General features: G+C 50.5%; 1 non-coding gene across 1 annotated transcript; it reads right to left on the minus strand.

Moving 5' to 3' along the window:
* Window positions 1–15,949: 15,949 nt before the first annotated feature.
* Window positions 15,950–16,022, minus strand: TRNAV-CAC (transfer RNA valine (anticodon CAC)). The gene has a single exon. It is a non-coding gene; the product is annotated as a tRNA-Val (tRNA).
* Window positions 16,023–17,674: the final 1,652 nt, after the last annotated feature.

Consider the following 17,674-nt stretch of genomic DNA (forward strand, 5'->3'; position numbering starts at 1 on the left):
TGGTGGGCAGCTGGTACTGGAGGAACACAAACTAATCATGTTCAGACCAGGACCTTGCGCGTCTGGCTCAGCCAACCAGAGCTTTGAACGCCAGCTCTTTTGCATCTCTACCTTGCCACACCCCACACTTCTGGGAATGAAAATGATGAGCAGACCAGACACCACACCAGGGGCAGTGGGTGCAGTCTGATGGCTACGGGTGGACGGACTGCCCCAGTTGCCCAAGAGCCCGAGCGAACTAATGCAGCCGGCGGCGGGCAACGGGAAGCTGGCAGCACCTAGCCACTTTGAAGTCACACAACCAGGACGCTCTGAGCAGCGGGTGCGTCCCAGTTGCCGCCACTTACCCAGTCCTCCCCACTAGCCACTTGCGCTGGCACTGCTTGGCAAGGAGAAGGTTGGTCTCCACCTGCTGGGCCTGTCCTTGCTCTGCCTGCTTCTATAGTCCCTACGAGTCAATTCAGGAATAGCAGGGAGTAGGCCGCATAGCATGCAGCCCCAACTGCCCCTGTGCCAGGGAGAACGGCTTCCTTGACAACGAGGAGAAATACTTCCAGGAGCAGAACTCCGTCCACAATAGGAGAGGCGGGGACTCTTCTCGGGACTCTGCACTGCCTATCTCTCCCCTGTCCAGCAGCAGCTGGGTTCTGGAGTCCATCTGGAGGACCCTGGGGATGCGCTGTGCGTGTGAGACCATGCTTCCTACTGGACACCCCGCCAGTATTGGCTTCTCTTGCAAGAAAACACTTCTGCTCCTGCACGGTGGACAGTCCTCAGGCACGCGGGACGAAATGCTGCAGTTTAATTTTAGGCAAGTGAGTCTCCTTGACACATGGGGACAGACTGCTTAGATGGCTGCAGTTTCTGCTTAGGAGACCCAGAGGTGCTTAGGAATATCCTTGACGCCCTCGTATTGAGGCCCAGCTGCCGAGGACCCGTGAGAATGTCACCAAGGGGACCCCATGAAGGCCTTCTGACTACTTCTCGTGAGGGGACTTCTGGCTACCTCCCTTCTCAGGGATGTAGACGCTTCCAGTTTGTGTTGCATTGAAACCAACATTTCACTGCTCCCCTTCCTCAGTAGAGGCTGCCCCTTTTCTTTCTATTTAATGACTTCAAGCCTTATTCCAGCTTACTTTCTATATAAGCTGCGTTACTAACTGTCCAGGTGACTCGGTGAAAGCTTTTCACTGAAAAGGCAAGCATTTCCAGTCACACCAGTCAATGTTTCCTTGCAACCTACCTAAAATGTATATAATTCTTTGTCCTTGGGATATAGGAGAAAAGAATATGAGGATATATTGAGTGAAGAAAAAAATGGAAACAATCTAAAATTTGTATCACTCAGTTAAGATGGCAAACGTTTTTGTTTATGAATAATCTGAAAGTAAAATACAGTTAGGAAGGAAACCACCTTCCATCAAAACGGTGATTAACTTAAGCCTGCCTCCCCACACGTACATGTTTGTAAGGCAAAAATGTAGAAAAAATGATCAACTGTCAAAAACCCAAAATGTCGCAGCCACTCTGGCCGATGTTGCCCTTGCCTACAAGGAAATGCTCAAAGGCCGACGCCTCCCCGTTTTCTCCAAATTGCGAGCACCCACGCCACCCGCAGAGTCCTGCCAGTGGCGACAGAAGCGGCCTCACCACTCACCTGGAGCGGTGCGACCGCGAGGCGGCGGCGCTCGGAGCCGGAGCCCGACAGTGGACGAGGCTGCCGGGAGGGGGCGCCAGGGGAGAGGCGCCCAGCGGCAGAAGCCGGGCGCCGGCACCTCCACGTTCCGACCTCGTCAGGGTCCCCGAGTTGCAGGACCTGGACGGGATGGACGGAAAACCCCTAAGAGTTTCTGCCCTCCGATTTTTTCCCTGCAGCCTCCTGCCCCTGCGGTCTTCCGGCCTTGGACGCTCCGTTCTCGCATATCCTCGGGCCGAACCCCTTCCTGACGCTGGTGTTTCCCAAGTCCAGCCTGTCAGGCATTCGTGCTTTCCTCTCCGTCGAGGGTGGACCTCTGACTACACAATTCCCTCCTTGTCGCGATCTCAGAACTCCAGCCAAGGGCTCTGATGGAGGCGAGGGAGAACAATTCACCGCACGACCCTCGGCTGGCTCGGACACGTCCTCTCGGGGTCGTGGGGCTGGGCCGCCGGCCAGGTTTTTCTCTGAATCTGTCCCTCTTCTGGGTCTGCTCTCTGCGGCCAGGAAGGACCGGTTCCCCGAGCGAGGTCAGGAGCCTGGCACCCTTCCCTTTCCGTGCGCCGAGATGAACCAGGGAGCGCTTTATGAGGTTTGCCCCAGCAGGGCACCCCCCCCCCCCGACAGTGCCCCTCCTGCTCCCGCTCCCTTTGTCCTGTGCACGTGGAACCCCAGAAGACTTAGACGCGACAGAGAGGCGGCGAGTCCTCTCCCCCGAGTGGACAAGGCGGGCGGGACATCTCACGGAAGTTCCTGATCTAAAGCTGCCCCGAAGTCCGTCTCTTGGGGGACTCGGCCTTCAGTAGCCGCTGAGGATGACCTCATACTCCAGTCCCGTCCAGGTCTCCGGTTTGAGCCAACAGAACGGGCGGTGCGGCACGGCCTGGGGGCCCCGGGAGCCTCCGGCCGGCGCCTTCCCCGGCGTGGGCGCCCTGGAACCTCGCGGGCAAAGGAGACGCGCTGGCCGCTTGCCGGAAGAGAAGCGGCTGCTGGAGAGGACGGCTCGGTCCTCCCCAGACTTTTCCAGTTTTCCTTCTGAAGGAGACCAGCGGGGCAGGCGGAGAGCGGCGGCAGCGCGCCGAGGGGAGCGAAGGCACGGGCGTCCTTACGCAGAAGAACCTCTTCCCAGCTGCCTGGCCTTTGCTGTGAGGCGAACGCGAGGTCCCAGGCCTTCCGTGGAAACGGCCGTCGTCTCCGTCGGTCCCAAGTGGAAATGAGCACTGCGTGACCCCTGGGACGGGAAAGTTCCCAAAGCCCAGAAAAGGCGTTTCGGGTGTTGTGAAGGGTAAAACGAAGCCGTCCCTCAAAAGCAGTCCCCAGACTGAAGAGCGACACAGGAGCAGCGGTGAAATCGGCGCGGGCCGCTGCACCCGAGTCTAACCCGCGTCAGTCGCGGCCTCGTGGCGCCCAAGCGTGGCTTGACCTGGGTTGATGTCCGGTGCGTTAAGACAGCCGACGCCCTGGGACGCTGCCACCGTACCGACTAAAACCTGGGGTCGTCATTCCACCACCGGATTTGAGTCGCGTTGAAGGGAGTAAGCGACTGCGGCAGGAAGCCGAGGGGTCTCTGTGCCGGGAGGACAAAGCGCAGACGCTGGGGAGGGCGCGGGGAGGAAGGGTTGTGCGGTTCCCGGTGGGCCCGAGGCGGCCGTCATCTGCCGGGAGCCCAGCGCGCTGACTGCCGGCGCCGAGGCAAAGTTCCACCGAGGCGCCGGGCGCAGCTCTGAGGGGGCGCGTCCACGAGCCTGGCCCCGCCGCCCCGGACCCGCCCGCGGGATCCTGCAGCTTCTGGGGCTGCAAAGTCAGCGGGGAAGAAGAATGGCCCCCAGCTCTCCCTCTGGACCCGGAAACCTTGTGTGAGATGCGGGATGCCAAAGCCAAGAGTGGGGCCTCCAAGGGACCCTAAGAGAGGACCCATCCAGAGCTGCAAGTTCCCACCATGAGGAATCATGGGTGCTTCCCGGGACTTTTTTTTTTTTCTTCCGAGTTTGGAAATGCAGTTGACCTTTGTAGATTAGAAAGTGTTGATCATTGAAGATGGCAGATGTCAGGTTTCCCAAGGGATATCCCAGAACCCTCTCTCGGCCTGGTTTCCGTAGTGTAGTGGTCATCGTGTTCGCCTCACATGAGAAAAGTCCCCGGTTTGAAAACAGGCGGTAACACGCGAGAGGTGATTTTGCCAGACGTGTTAGGAATTTTATCGTGCTCTGGGAACAACAAACTGAAAACCAGCGGATCCTGTAGCACAGGTGCTGGTGTTAACTTACTTGATGTCTATCACCTTCAGTTTGGTTCACTGGACCCCAAGTCACCAGGATGAGGGCATTTGGATGTGGGGCCTGGGAGAGGTAATTAGACTTAGAAGAGGAATAAGACGGTGGTCTGCAAGCCAGGAAGAGTACCCTGCCCAGGTACCAAATCAGATGGCACTTTGCTAGTGGCAGCCAACATTAAAATAGCTTACTAAGGGATTCAATGACAGGACTCTGCAAAGTTCATCATCTCCTTAGTTTCTTAGGTCAAGTAATTCATTGTCCTTAAATGTGAGTGCTGGAAAGAGATACTAGAATGATGAGCAAGTGGGAAGCAAGAGGCAGATAAGGTGCTGATGACTTAACTGATGAAAACAGGGATACTACACGGATTCAGGCTGCAGTTGTGTCCAGATTTCAGATGTGGACAGTTCACACAGGGTCCAGTGTGGAAGTGGATGGCATGGAATAGACTGGCTGAAGGGAAGGCAATTTTTCATCTGCTTTTATTAGTGGAAGTAAGAGATGATAGGTGGAAAGTAGTTGCAAAAAGTGGCAGTAAGCTTGTATTCAATACACTTATGCCCTTTTTACATTAAACTGGAAACAATTTACGTTGTGAGAATGAGAAAGTGTATCCAAAGAGTACAGCAAGATTTGGCTTGGGAGTAAGTAAATGTACTCAGCAGGGGTACACATAGATTGTAATGACCAATTCAAGCCCTCAGGTGATACCCTGCTCTTCAGGAGGTGCTGTTCTTGGGTCTGATCATAGAGTATTGCCGTGCAGAGTGATGTCGTGATGCTGACAGGGAACTGTCTGCTGTGTTGAGCATTAGCATTTGACGTGATGCAGAGATTTAGCAGAGACTCTAAGATGCATGCAACATTGAGCTGAGAATTGGAAGTTGAGAGTAGGAAGTGCAGGTTTGTGAGAATAAATATAAATGTTGTTGGCATATAGAGGTGGTATTTGAAGGTGTATTGGCCAGACCTGGTGTGTGTCTTGGGTGATGGACAGAGGACAAATAAAACCAAGGCTATGCAAGCTCAAAGTGAAGGTTGATTCCCTTGCTGAGCCCTAAGTTCTGACCCAGCGTGGACCTTGCATGGCCTCTCAGTGAGAGAAGCACGATCCCCTGTCACGGCTCCTGTCCTCCAAAGCCGTCAGGACTCCCAGACCTGACTTGGGGAACAACTCTCCAGGTTCTTCTCTTCATCTTCCTTTCCCCAGGGAGAACTGGGTACAGAACTCTCAACTATTTGAATTTCATCAAAAGACCAATATGTTAACATTTCAACCATCAACAATTTTTAAAATAGCCACATTCCTACATAGCTGATAAATTAAAGCATACTAATTGAGGAAGTTGGATATTCCCAAATAAATCAACATTGACCTCAAGAGTTGTTGATCTTTTTATATCACACATCCCTGTACATGCTTTAAACATCGTAAAAAGGAGACACCACATTTTTATCATAAAATGGGTTATTACTTTTACCAAAAAAAAAAAAACCTACAAAGTACAATTCCATGAACCAAAGTTTACTTCTTCATTTCTCTATGTTGAGTCTGTCCTTTGGTTTCCTTTCTTTTGCATCTGCTGCTGCTTCTTTCTCACCTGATTAAAGCTTTACTTACCTAACCCTACCAATTAGGTCACCTTCTAAGAACCACTCAGGCAACACTTTGAGGTTGGCCATTGAAGACAGCAGAAGAAACAAGCAACCTGAATGAATTTCTGATGTTTCACTATGGAGAGCTGTCATACAATTAGAAAGAACCTTTTTTGAGTTGCTTCAGGTAAAGTTAGACATTTTGATATTGATAGTTTTGTGAAAGTCTTCTATTAAAATACTTCTTTATGGGTGCTTTTGTTAACTTTTACTCAACACTACAATAAACCAATTTGCAACAATGGCTGTCTTTGGGGATACTCTCAGTAGTTATCATTTTGAATGGGGCCAGTAGCAGGTGCATTTGTGGTTCAGTGGTAGAATTCTCACCTCCCACATGGGAGACCCAGGTTCAATTCCTACCCAGTGCAGGTATGTCTTTCGCATTTTTGGGATCTTTACACTTCTCTGCAATATTGCACTGCACAAGCCGATGCTAGGACCCTTGTCTAGGCGATCCTGAACTGATGACACCGGCCACCTGAAGCAGAAACACAATCTTAGTAGGATCTCAAAGTTACTAAGCTCAATAAGAGCATAGGAGAGTTTTGCAGTTTGGAATGTTGGTTCTTGGAGCCACTGCTACTACCACCTAGGCTCCTGGACAGTCCCTGAAAACTTCAAGAACACCCAGGTCCTCGATCATGGAATGGATCTTGGGCTGAGTGCTGAACCACCTTCCTGTGGAAGGAGAAGAGCCGCGGAACTGGCGGGAGCACCCGGGGCCTGGGGCACAGACACCGTGAACCAGATTTCTTGGCCTGGGCCGCCATCTCTGCCTCCGTAAGTTCAATGCTGTTCTGAGAATGGGTCCACGTCCCCCGCAGTGTGTGAGTGTGTGTGTCAACAGGTGTTGGCCTGGAAATTGCATCTTTAATAAAAGAAAACAAAGTGTTTATCTTTAAACAACAGTCAAATGTTGAGGAAGAACATGTAGACCTCCTGACCGAAGATAAGCGACCTAAAATTTCCTTTCTCTTCCCTGAAAGAACCTCTATCCCCTGTAGCCTGAGAGCTGAGACTGGGGGAAACCACACATCCTGAGAAGAGGGGCTGAGTAACAAAACTGAATTGCCAACTGGTAAGGCCAAGGCAACTTAGGCTGGCTGACAAGGTCACAGCAGGAGGTGTCTCAGCAAGCTGTGAGAATGACAGCTGTGGTCCTCTTAGTGGTTTTAGATTTGATGGGAACTACACTCTGCATAAGAAAGCCAGAGCTTCCTGGTGGTCCTGCTAAGGATTGCTGTATTTCTAATTTTAGGGAAGAGCACTTAGACTCATAATCCCCAAAATGTCCATTGTTTTGTAGGATTTTAAACAAGTCAAATGTCAGTGTAGGAGAAGGGGTTGATGCTTTATGCAAGGTTGTGCTGTTTGTGGGAAAGAAGTAAAAGGCAACAGGCTCCCTGGTGTATACTTCCCACTAAAACAAAGATAAATGTTATTAAAGCTTTAATTCAATATGTGCTACAAATACAACAATGGTTAGGATGTCAAACCTGTGGAATGGATCTAAGTGAAGCTTTACATTAGTACAATAAAGAAATTAAAGAGTTATAGAAAGAACTACAAAAGAGGGGATACATTTTAAAAAGGGCCTGATTTGAACTTGGGGCTTCTGGTAAAGATTAGATTAGGCAGGTACTATTCTAGCTTGTGTAGGCAATTTCTGCATAGCTCCACAGCACTCCAGGACTTGGCTTGTGTGGGCAGCCCATTGTCTCGCACCTGTCTGTGATTGTAACCCATGCTCTAAATGTGCCCCCTGAAAATCAAAGAAACTGTAACTAGATGTAGACATAGAATCTAGAGGCACCATAAAATACAAGGTCAATGGTTCTAAGAAAATGGACAACAGACTTGCTATTGTAAGAAGAAAGAATCATATGTGATTTATGCTATGAAAATAAAGTCTGGTGCCTGAAAGCTAGAGCCATGCCTTCAGCCTTGCTGTGAGTGTGTCTCTCATTTCTTCCTGTGCCAACGCCTCTCACACCTTCAGAAAATGCTGGACCAGCTGGAGCTGAACTCCGGCACCCAACCTGCATGGTGTCCACTGTTAAGTGAGGGAGCTGATTGAGAAGGGCTGGAATCATGGGAAGTAAAAGCGGCACATGTGAGAAAAGCCAGATGAAGATGCAGGCATCAAAGCTCTAAATTTTGCTGTATTCTCCTTGCCAGTAAAGGAGCCTTTCAACACGCATTGGAGGAGATTCACTCAACTCTGCCTGGGGAGCCTTCAGTGCTCTCCTCTGAGGCAATGGCCTCAGAATAGAATATGGAGTCCTCATGGACTCACCCACATTTGTCTTCTAAACCCCTAAGGAGGTGCAGTATATTCCAAAAGAGCTACGTGACTCTTCCAATTTACAAAGACAGAAACACATGAGATATATGTGGAAATTGATATTAAGGGTATAGGATTATAGTGAAGGAGTCGTAACATTGGATGGATGGACTTTCAGAATGCCTTACTCACAGTGTGGTGACGATGGCGTGGCTTCTGGTCAAGGAACTCACTCTGTAGCAAATGAGTTGCAGCCGTGGGCCTAGGCTCATGGAATTCATTGATTTCACCACATTCTCTCACATCCTGAAGCCTCTGGTCTGATTAGAACAGTGGAATGACCTCTTGAAGCCTCAGTTACCATGCCAGCTATGTGGGACAAGGTTCTCCAGGCAGCCAATTCACCAGGAGGTGCTGTTTCTCCCATAGCCAGGATTCACAGGTCCAGGGACCAAGGAGTGGAAATGGAAGTGGCACCACTCATTATTACTGCTAGTAATACATCAGCAATAGTTGGCTTTCTCTACCTTTGCCTTCACATTCTTCTGGTCTGGAAGTCTTAGTTCAGAAGGGAGGAATGTACCCATCAACAGACAATGATTCTATCGAACATTAAGACTGCCACTCAGCCACTTTGGGCGTCTCATGCCTCTGAATCCACAAGCAAAAAAGGAAGCTACCGTGCTGGCTAGGTTGGTGGACCCTGATTGCCAAGGGCAAGTTGAACTGCTTCTCCATCCATGGTGGAGGCAAGGAAGAGTTATGTCTAAGCACAGGAGATCCCTTGGACATCTCTTAGACATCTCTTAGAGCAACCGTGTCCTGAGATAAGTCAGTGGAAAACCAAACCAGCTCAATTCAGACAGGATTGTTAATGATCCAGATACTTCAGGAATGAAGGTTCATGTACCCCCACCCCGCCCCCACCCACACACACCAGGTGAATAACAAAGACCAGCTGAGGTGCTTGCAGAGAGCAAAGGAACATGGAACTGAGTGAAAGAAGGCAGTTACAAATACCAGACTTGTATGAGACCAGTTGCAGAAACAAGCATGTAATAGTTACAAGTATTTCTTCCTTTCTCTCTCTCTCTCTCTCTCTCTCTCTCTCACTGTTAGTCTCTCTTGCTCATCTCCTTACTCCTACCACATAAGATGTATCAACTTAACAATAGCATTGAAGTTACAGGATGCTAATGGGAAGAATAGCCTCTTGGTTTGTGGATCGTGATAGTTTTCTTATGTTAGGCACAAGTGAAAAGGGGCCATGGTCTTTATGTGGAGCATGCTTAGAGAGATGTTTCTGAATGGCAAGTTGACAAAGATTGCGCTAAGATTGTACTATCTGGTGGACAAGACACCCAGGTTAGGAGGTTGTTGTCTTCTTTTCAGTAACATATTTGTAACAATGACCACAAACGCACTAACCCTCCTTTTACAAGTAAAGCTTGACTAGTCCCTGGGTGGGCTCGAAGCACCAACCTTCTTTGACGCCTTAACAGGCGAACACGCTAACCGATTGCGCCACAGAGACACGGGAAGTATCATGTTTCCGGTTTCAGAATACACTAGGCATTCACTGAAAGCCTAGGTTTGGCCTCCTCGCTGCAAGATAACTGCAAACTCCAAGCTTCGGGAGTGTTTGGGACCCTGTCGCGTCTGTCCCGTTAGAAACCCTGACACCAGAAGGGCTGCCAAGTGGCCTTGGCCCCGCCTTACCCCTCGCCTGCTTCGGAAACAGCGCGCCAGGGACGCCCGAGTCCGCCACCGAGTCCGCGGGAGCCGTGCTGGGGCCCACGGGGTCCGAGCGCGCCCGTGGGCTCCGTGCCGGCGCTTCCCACTCCGCGCTCCTTCGGCTGCGCTCGGCGGAGTCCGTGAGGTCGGTGCGACTGGTGCGGGTGAGTGACCGCGCCAAAAGCAGACGCTGGAAAAGGAGCCAAAGAAAGCAGAGGCGTCGCTGAGACAAGGAGACCTCCCAGGAGGCCTGCGGGGAAGCACCGGCCAGATCCCAGGCGTGGGAATCGTGACTGTGTGGAAAAAGCGGGAGGAAGAAGCGCAGACGCGCATGGGAGAGAAACGCTCGAGGATCTCTACCCGTCCAAGAAGGAGGCAGCGAAGAGAGTATTTCGCTTTATTTTTGAAGTCGCAAAATGATAGGCGGGCACAATGGTTGCCAGCAAGCTTCTCCAGCCTGGAGGTCTGCAATTCGAGCCCGGGACACCGCGACGCCTTCCAGCCACAGCTAGCGAAGGGACCGGTGTCGCTCGGCTTGGACTCCTGCAGCCACTGGCGCGGAGGGAGTCCCTGGCTCAAAGGGATCCGAAGAGGAGTAAACCTCACCGTGCACAAACCCGGAGCAGGTCGCGTCAAAGAAGGAAACTTGGACCTGCTCTTTGTCACAACTGGACGGGAAATACCCCGAACGGTGAACTGCTGCCTCTCAAGGACCCCGCAGCAGGCGCTTCCACCAATGAAATAATGTGGCTGTAGCCATTCTCCTGGGAGAGGCGTTTTTTGTTTGTTTGTTTGTTTGTTTTTGTTTTTTGTTTTTTGTTTTTTGCTTTTGTTTAGTGCGAAAGGTGCATAAGAGCTTTTTTTAAGAGAGAGAAATCTGGGTTCATACCGCGCACAAGGAACCAGCCACGTGGAGGAGCATCTAGCCCAGGAAGCCTGGAGGCTCAGAGCTATAGCAAGCCCCCGCCTGGGAAGAGGCCAGGGAAGAAGAGAAGGGGCCTGGACACACCGTGTCCCAGTCTTTTAACCCACTTCCAACGGGGAGTGGTTAATTAACCTAATTGGCTGGTGGGCACCCAGGTGTGGCCAGGTAGGGGCATGAGGTCACACAGGGGCTTGGTGAAGGTATCAGGGCGTGAGGTCACACAGGGGCGTGGCAAAGGCGTGGTCTTCCAGCTCACAAACCTAAAGAATTTTAACCTATATGCCTGCCTACTTCATTCCCCCCTCAGGGACTCCATCCCTTTAATCCTAAGGGGAGTGGATGGACTTTGAATCATCTCTTCTGTAACTGCTTCCTGCTTATTGAGGGGCGTAGCGCAGGCCCTGGCCTATCCAGGGTCTGGAAGTCTCTGTCTATCCTATCTAACAAATTTGCTTTGTGAGCTGGAGCAGTCTCAGTCATTGCCAAGGTCTGTGTCCCCTGCATGGTCAGTTACTCCCAGGAGTCGAGTTCTGAAACATAAGTTGTTAATTAGTATAAGCAAAACCAATTGTAGGTGGGTGCCCCTTTAGATGAAAACAACATAGCTTATAGATTCCCAGATAGTGGGTAGTGATAGGCTATCCTTATGTAGATTATACACCCATTTCGCTTGAGTATAGAGAATTACAATAGAGTAAAGCATTAGGTAGCTTTATCGTCAATAACAGTCCCCAGAGATAACTAAGAAAGGCAGGGACAGCATGTTTGCCTTAAGGAGACAAAGGCAAAAGTTTTACTTATCCCTTTTGCTTTGCAGTACTTAAGGCTTAAGGTTGGCTTCTAGGAACAGTCAGTCATGTCATTCACATTCACCTGTGAAGACTTAAGAGGTAGAAGTTTAATGCTAATTTCATGGAGGTGGTCGTGCTCAACAGCACCTGGTAAGGTCCCTGTCATGTACACTGAAACGGATCTGAAGAGGATCTGAAGAATGGCTTGCTCAGGAATTCCTAATGTTGCAGTTTTTGTCACAAACTCCTTGATTCCTTGGAACACCTTGGCGGCTCCCCTGTCCAGCACAGTGTCTGTTTCAGAGGCTTTTAAGCAAACACAAGGCTTAGAATCCAGATCCTGGAATCCATAGCAACTTTTGTAGCTACCCTTTTCAGTACAAAGTCTGCATCAGGGCCTCTTCAAAGCTGTATGTGAAAGCTTGGAATCTGAATTTTGGAATTCAAATTCCATAGAGTCCTGTCATCAGCAATTCCCAATACCGGAGCTTTAGTTAGAAGCTCCTTAGTTCTCTGGAACAACTTTGCAGCTACCCTTTTCCGTACGGAGACTGCATCAGGGCATCTTTAAAGCTACATGAGAAAGCTCGGGATCCAAATCTTGGAGTCCCAAGTCCACAGAATTTTGCCATTTGGAGAAATCTCCTCGGCTGTCTTTTAATATCTAACCCTATGTTAAAACATACGAGCTAGGAATTTCACAAGATTTTACATTTGAGGCACCTAATAAACTTTAAAGAAATACCTAAACACACAGGCAATGGAGTTTGACACTTAGACATAACTAGAACTTATGATGCGTAATATCACAATAGAACAAAGCAAATCTTTGGGATCAAGTTTTACCATTAATGTTAATACTGTAGTTCTTTTGAGAACAGAGATCCTACATGGGAAGTTAGTACACAGTGACTCCTGTTGTTAATTTAACAATTAACACTCTTACATGTGACGTCAGTGATCACCTGAGGCCCTTGACATGAGCTGCCTAGGCCATGGAAGCCTTCTGAGTTCTGCAAACGCCATCAGTGTTCAGACAGGGCCATACGCAAAGTGGGAGTTCTCTCCTCCCTCCAGAGAAAAGTACATCCTTCTCTGATGGCCACTCTTATCCACTGGGGTCTCACCCAGGGAGATGGGAGAGCTATTTCAAATACCAGTCAGACTTCTTCTTCTTCTTCTTCTTCTTCTTCTTCTTCTTCTTCTTCTTCTTCTTCTTCTTCTTCTTCTTCTTCTTCTTCTTCTTGTTTTTTTTTTACACGAAGCCAGATTGAGTTTAGAATGAACTGAATGAGTTTAGAATAAAATGAGTTGAATGAGTTTAAAATAAAAAGCTGTGGTCCAGACTGGCTTGTCTCCACTCCCTGTATCCTAGTTTTTATGGGAACAATAAATTATTGCACTGCAGTACACATTGTAAATTACTGCACTACGGTACAGCACTTTTAAAAAGAAGTGAGTATTGCGGTATGTTTAATTCTGATAAATGCAGTCAGCATCCAGGTCAAGTTATAGAAGATTACTATGATTCAAGAAAGGTGTGTGGAGCCCCTTTCCAAGCCATTCCTTCCTCTCTCTCTCTTAGTTAATCACTATTCTGAGTCTTATCACCAGAGCTCACAATTGCCTTTTTTTTTTTTTTTTTTTGACAGGCAGAGTGGACAGTGAGAGAGAGAGACAGAGAGAAAGGTCTTCCTTTGCCGTTGGTTCACCCTCCAATGGCCGCCGCGGCCGGCGCGCTGCGGCCGGCGCACCGCGCTGATCCGATGGCAGGAGCCAGGAGCCAGGAGCCAGGTGCTTTTCCTGGTCTCCCATGGGGTGCAGGGCCCAAGCACCTGGGCCATCCTCCACTGCACTCCCTGGCCACAGCAGAGGGCTGGCCTGGAAGAGGGGCAACCGGGACAGAATCCGGCGCCCCGACCGGGACTAGAACCCGGTGTGCCGGCGCCGCTAGGCGGAGGATTAGCCTAGTGAGCCGCGGCGCCGGCCTCACAATTGCCTTTTAAAATTCATGTCAATGATTGTACAAGGGTACTCAAAATATACTGGAAAATGGCAGTCAAAGATAAGTTTCCTTGGCTGTAACTTTTTTTTTTTTTTTTTTGGAAATCCATTCAGATGAGCAGTCTTCACAAAGTTCACCAAAAAAAATCATATCATGAAAAAAAATGCTTGGATTTAAAAAATTTTTTCACCAAAGCAAATGTTTTAATTTCATTTTCCATGAGGTTTTTGAAGTGCCCTTGTGTACTTTTTTGTACCTGGCTTCCCCCCACCCCTGGGTAATTATGCCCATTATGTTCATGAGATATATCAAGTTATGTGTATCATTTCTAAAATTTGGTCCCAACGTTTCCTGAGCTTTTGATGGAAGAACAAGTAGGAAAGTCACTGAACCCCATAGGGAATGCTGGTCTTCCATGGCTGAAATAAATATCTTCCTAGGGATTTGTTTCTTGAACTCCAAATATTGCTCTGAATTAATTCAAAACTCACTTTTTAGTTAAGTTTTCTGCCAGTACCATGTATTCAAAGCAATCTAATTCGGTTTTCTATTCAGTGTAGACATGCATAGCATCTCTGTACTGTAATATATGTAGCTAACCCATAATTGTAGGCATCTAACCCCCCCTCTAAGCTTGCAAAATGAGTGAGCAATAGTAAAATGGTTGTGTCCATGCAGGTATCATTATGAGATCAGAGCAATTATTTCTCCTGCTTTCCTTTATATCTTCAGAGATCTTGCTTTGGCTTCCACAGGAAGTGATGAGAAGCCAATGCTTCTTCTTCTGCTATACCATGGTCAGTGAGCATGCAGATAACTCTCTCCATAGTATTCCTTGCCACATGTTTGCTGGGGCTCTGTCCATGTGAGATGCATCACTGGAGCCAAAGGAACCTGCACCCGACAGGCCGACCTGGCCCCTAGCGCTATGGGCTCATAATTCCTTGGTTCTTCTGTTTCTCCCATGCGCAGAAACAGAGCTCTTGACTCCTGCATGCTGAACCTGCGTCCTGGACCAAGGCTTTTGTTCTTTCTTTCATTTTTGCATCGTGATTTCTCCCACCAGGGGCATCGCTGGGGGTTTCTGAGTGTCATGTTTCAAGTGAACTTCTGGGGTGATCTCTGTTAGGTGGTGATTGACAGAGATGCATTCTCTGTTTGATGGTGTGTGACAGGAAAACTAGTCTGCGAGTGTCTACTGATTGTCCATTATCCTGGAGAGGCTGGCATTTCCTGGCATTTGAGCCTGCAGCAGTGCGGAGCTGTTCACATCTCATCTTGCCAGTGTGTGGTGAAGTTATTATGGGACTATAGCTGTCAAGCAACAGATTTATTTTTTTAAAGATTTATTTATTTATTTGAAAGGCAGAGTTACAGAGACTGAGAGAGGGAGAGAGAGAGAGAGAGAGAGAGAGAGAGAGAAATCTTCCATCTGCTGATTTATCCCCTAAATGACCTCAAGAGCTGGGGTTGTGCCAGGCTGAAGCCAGGAGCTTCTTCCGGGTCTCCCACATGGGTGCAGGGGCCAATCACTTGGGCCATCCTCCACTGGCCACCCAAGCCCTTCCAAGCAGCACCATCTAAGACCAGGGCTCTAAAGCTCTCCTGGGAGATAAGGAAAGCTCTGGCTGTGGTGAAGACTGCACACCAGTGAAGACAGCACCAAGAACTCCAGGGACAAAGCAGAAGAGAGGGTGGGCAAGGGGTTGGGTGCCACAGGACGCACTCAGCACACGCTGGATTTCCAGTTTTAAACTGTCGGCTGCCTGAACCTTCAGAGGGGGCGTGCAACCCTCACAGTGTCCTGAGGATCCTCTAGGGTAAGGGTGGGTTAATGTAAATATATACTTTCAACCGGGGTGCCTGAGGAATATTGACAGTATCAGATTGGTTTGAGATCCAGATGCGGATTTAAATTCAGTTTCTCTCCACCCATCAGTGGGTTCTGCTGCTGTGTTCCCATAGGATGGGAAGCCAAGCAGGCCCCTCCTCAGCTCCCCTCTGGAGCTCACAAACCAGAAAGCACTGGTTCAGTGTCAGCTTAGGCAGAGGACTGAGACCTATGGAGAAGATTCACTGTAAGAAACCTGAAGAGCCTACACTGTGGTGTGCGGCGCTGGCTTCCCCATAGGCTCCGGTTCATGTCCCAGCTGCTTCCCTGGATAGTAGTGGAGGATGGCCAAGTCCTTGGGCCCCTGCACCCACCTGGGGATTTGGAAAAAGCTCCTGGCACCTGGCTGTGCATTGTCTCAGCTTCAGCTGTTGAGGCCATTTGGGGAGTGAAGCAGCAGAAGGAAGACGTCTCTCTGTGTCTCCATCTTTCTCTAACCCTGTATTTCAAATAAATAATCAAAGAAATATTTAAAAGAAGAGAAAAATGTAGAGAGAGAAAGTGAGAAAGAAAGGAAAGAAAACCTGAAAGCATTTCCCTCTTGTAAACCTGGCCGGAGCGGGGTGACAATGGCCAGCACGGGAGAAGAGAAACGAGGTCTGGTTGATGTGAGCTGCGTGGACACGTGGACACAGCCGCTTCTCCTCCTCACTCTGCTCTTATTCTCCTGGCTTCAGGAAAAGAATTCTGTTTCCGCCCGGTTTCGAACCGGGGACCTTTCGCGTGTGAGGCGAACGTGATAACCACTACACTACGGAAACCAACCGCGGTAGTACCTGCTAAAATATTTCCCCGAAAGCCATGCAGATGAAGCCTGTGCCCTGGTATCTTCATGAGACAATGTGGTGCCTTTCTCGTCCCCTTCCCGCCGCCATCGGTCACTTCCCCATCCACACAGGATAACAAAGCCCGCGTTTCCACGAACACGTTACGGTCCTGCGCAACAAAGGGGGCAGTGTCCGTTCTCCTGCGGGAGCAGCACGGGCGCCAGCCTCTGGGGATCCCGCACTCCTGCGGCCCCGCACGCCTGCGCCTCGCCGCGTTCCCGCACGTCCCCGAAGGAGCCGCTGGAGCTCCTCCTCGGGACGCCCGGGGAGCTGCCGGGTACCCGCCACGGTCCCTGGGCCCTGAGCAGGCCTGGCAGAGGCTGAAGCGGAGGACAGAGCCGACGGAGACGCGCAAGGACAGCCCAGTGCCACTCCCAGGGGGCGCGAGGGACATGGGTCTGCTCGCCTTGGTCCGCGCCGCTTACTTGAACTCTGTCACCAGGAGGAAGGACCGGGTGACAGCAAGGCCCGTCCTCGAGCCACAGGAACACACGCGCTCCTGGCGGGTTAGATGTGGAGTCGAGGAACGCCCCGGCGTCAGAGCCCTCGTGTTTGGGATTGTTCTGAGCGTGGGGAGGATGGGGACCGAGCTCCAGCTGAGATGGAAACACTCAGGGGCGGCAGGGTTTTGGGGACTGGCTCGTGGTGGTCTTTGTGGATCTCAAGGCCTTGCTTGGGAGAGATTCCCTCGGGCGTCTGTGTCCCTGCTTTGTGTGCGTTGTCGTCGGAGCTCGTAGCGGCTCAACTCAGCTCCTTGTACCCGGGGCGCCTTCGGGTCTCCCTCCCGCCGGCCACCCCCGGGTACCCTGGCGCCTGTACACACCTCCCCGGAGGCCCGCTGTCTGCTCCGCAAGGCTGCGTGGTTTCTGAGCTCAGCCGGGACGCCAGGCTGCCTGCGGGACAGGGCTCCTGGTGCGTCCGGTGCAGTTCGCCCTTTGGCGGGAATCTGCAGGGGCCGGCCTCCCAGGGCTTCCCTGAAGGCGGGACGAGGCGCTGGTGTGGTAACATGGATTAGTTCTTCTGCGACGCGCGTGTCCAACGCAGCCGCTGCTGCTAGGGAAACAGACCAGACACTGCTTGCTGTGTGTTCCTGGTGGTCTAGTGGCTAGGATTCGACGCTTTCACCGCCGCGGCCCGGGTTCGATTTCTGGTCAGGGAAGGGTCGTTTTATGCTCCCATGCTCTTCCCAACTCTCCCTCTGGGCCTGCTGTTGTCATTTCCATTTCCCACCCGGCGGCGCCTGTCACTTGACAAGTCCCACAAGCAACATACCCCACGCTACACAACTAGGTATGTGGCTTAAACTCCGTCACTATAGTGCAGTAAAGAGTGAGCTTTGGAAAGTCTGCAGGAAAATTTAACAGGAATATGTCAAGAGCCGGCTGACGCCCAGTATGGAAACTGTGGGGCTCTGCCTTATGTTTGTCGCTGATGGACGTCAGCATTCACTGAACCAGCACGTGGAGATCACCATCTGCAGCACACTCTCATCCAAGGCCCCTCCCACACCAGGGTGTGGGGGAAGTGTCTTCCTGGTGCTTACCTGAATCAGCCTGCTAGCCTAGAGGTCTGGTAAGCCTGGGGCT

The sequence above is a fragment of the Oryctolagus cuniculus genome, chromosome 7 (genome assembly GCF_964237555.1).
Source record: "Oryctolagus cuniculus chromosome 7, mOryCun1.1, whole genome shotgun sequence".
In the NCBI taxonomy this organism is placed as follows: Eukaryota; Metazoa; Chordata; class Mammalia; order Lagomorpha; family Leporidae; genus Oryctolagus; species Oryctolagus cuniculus.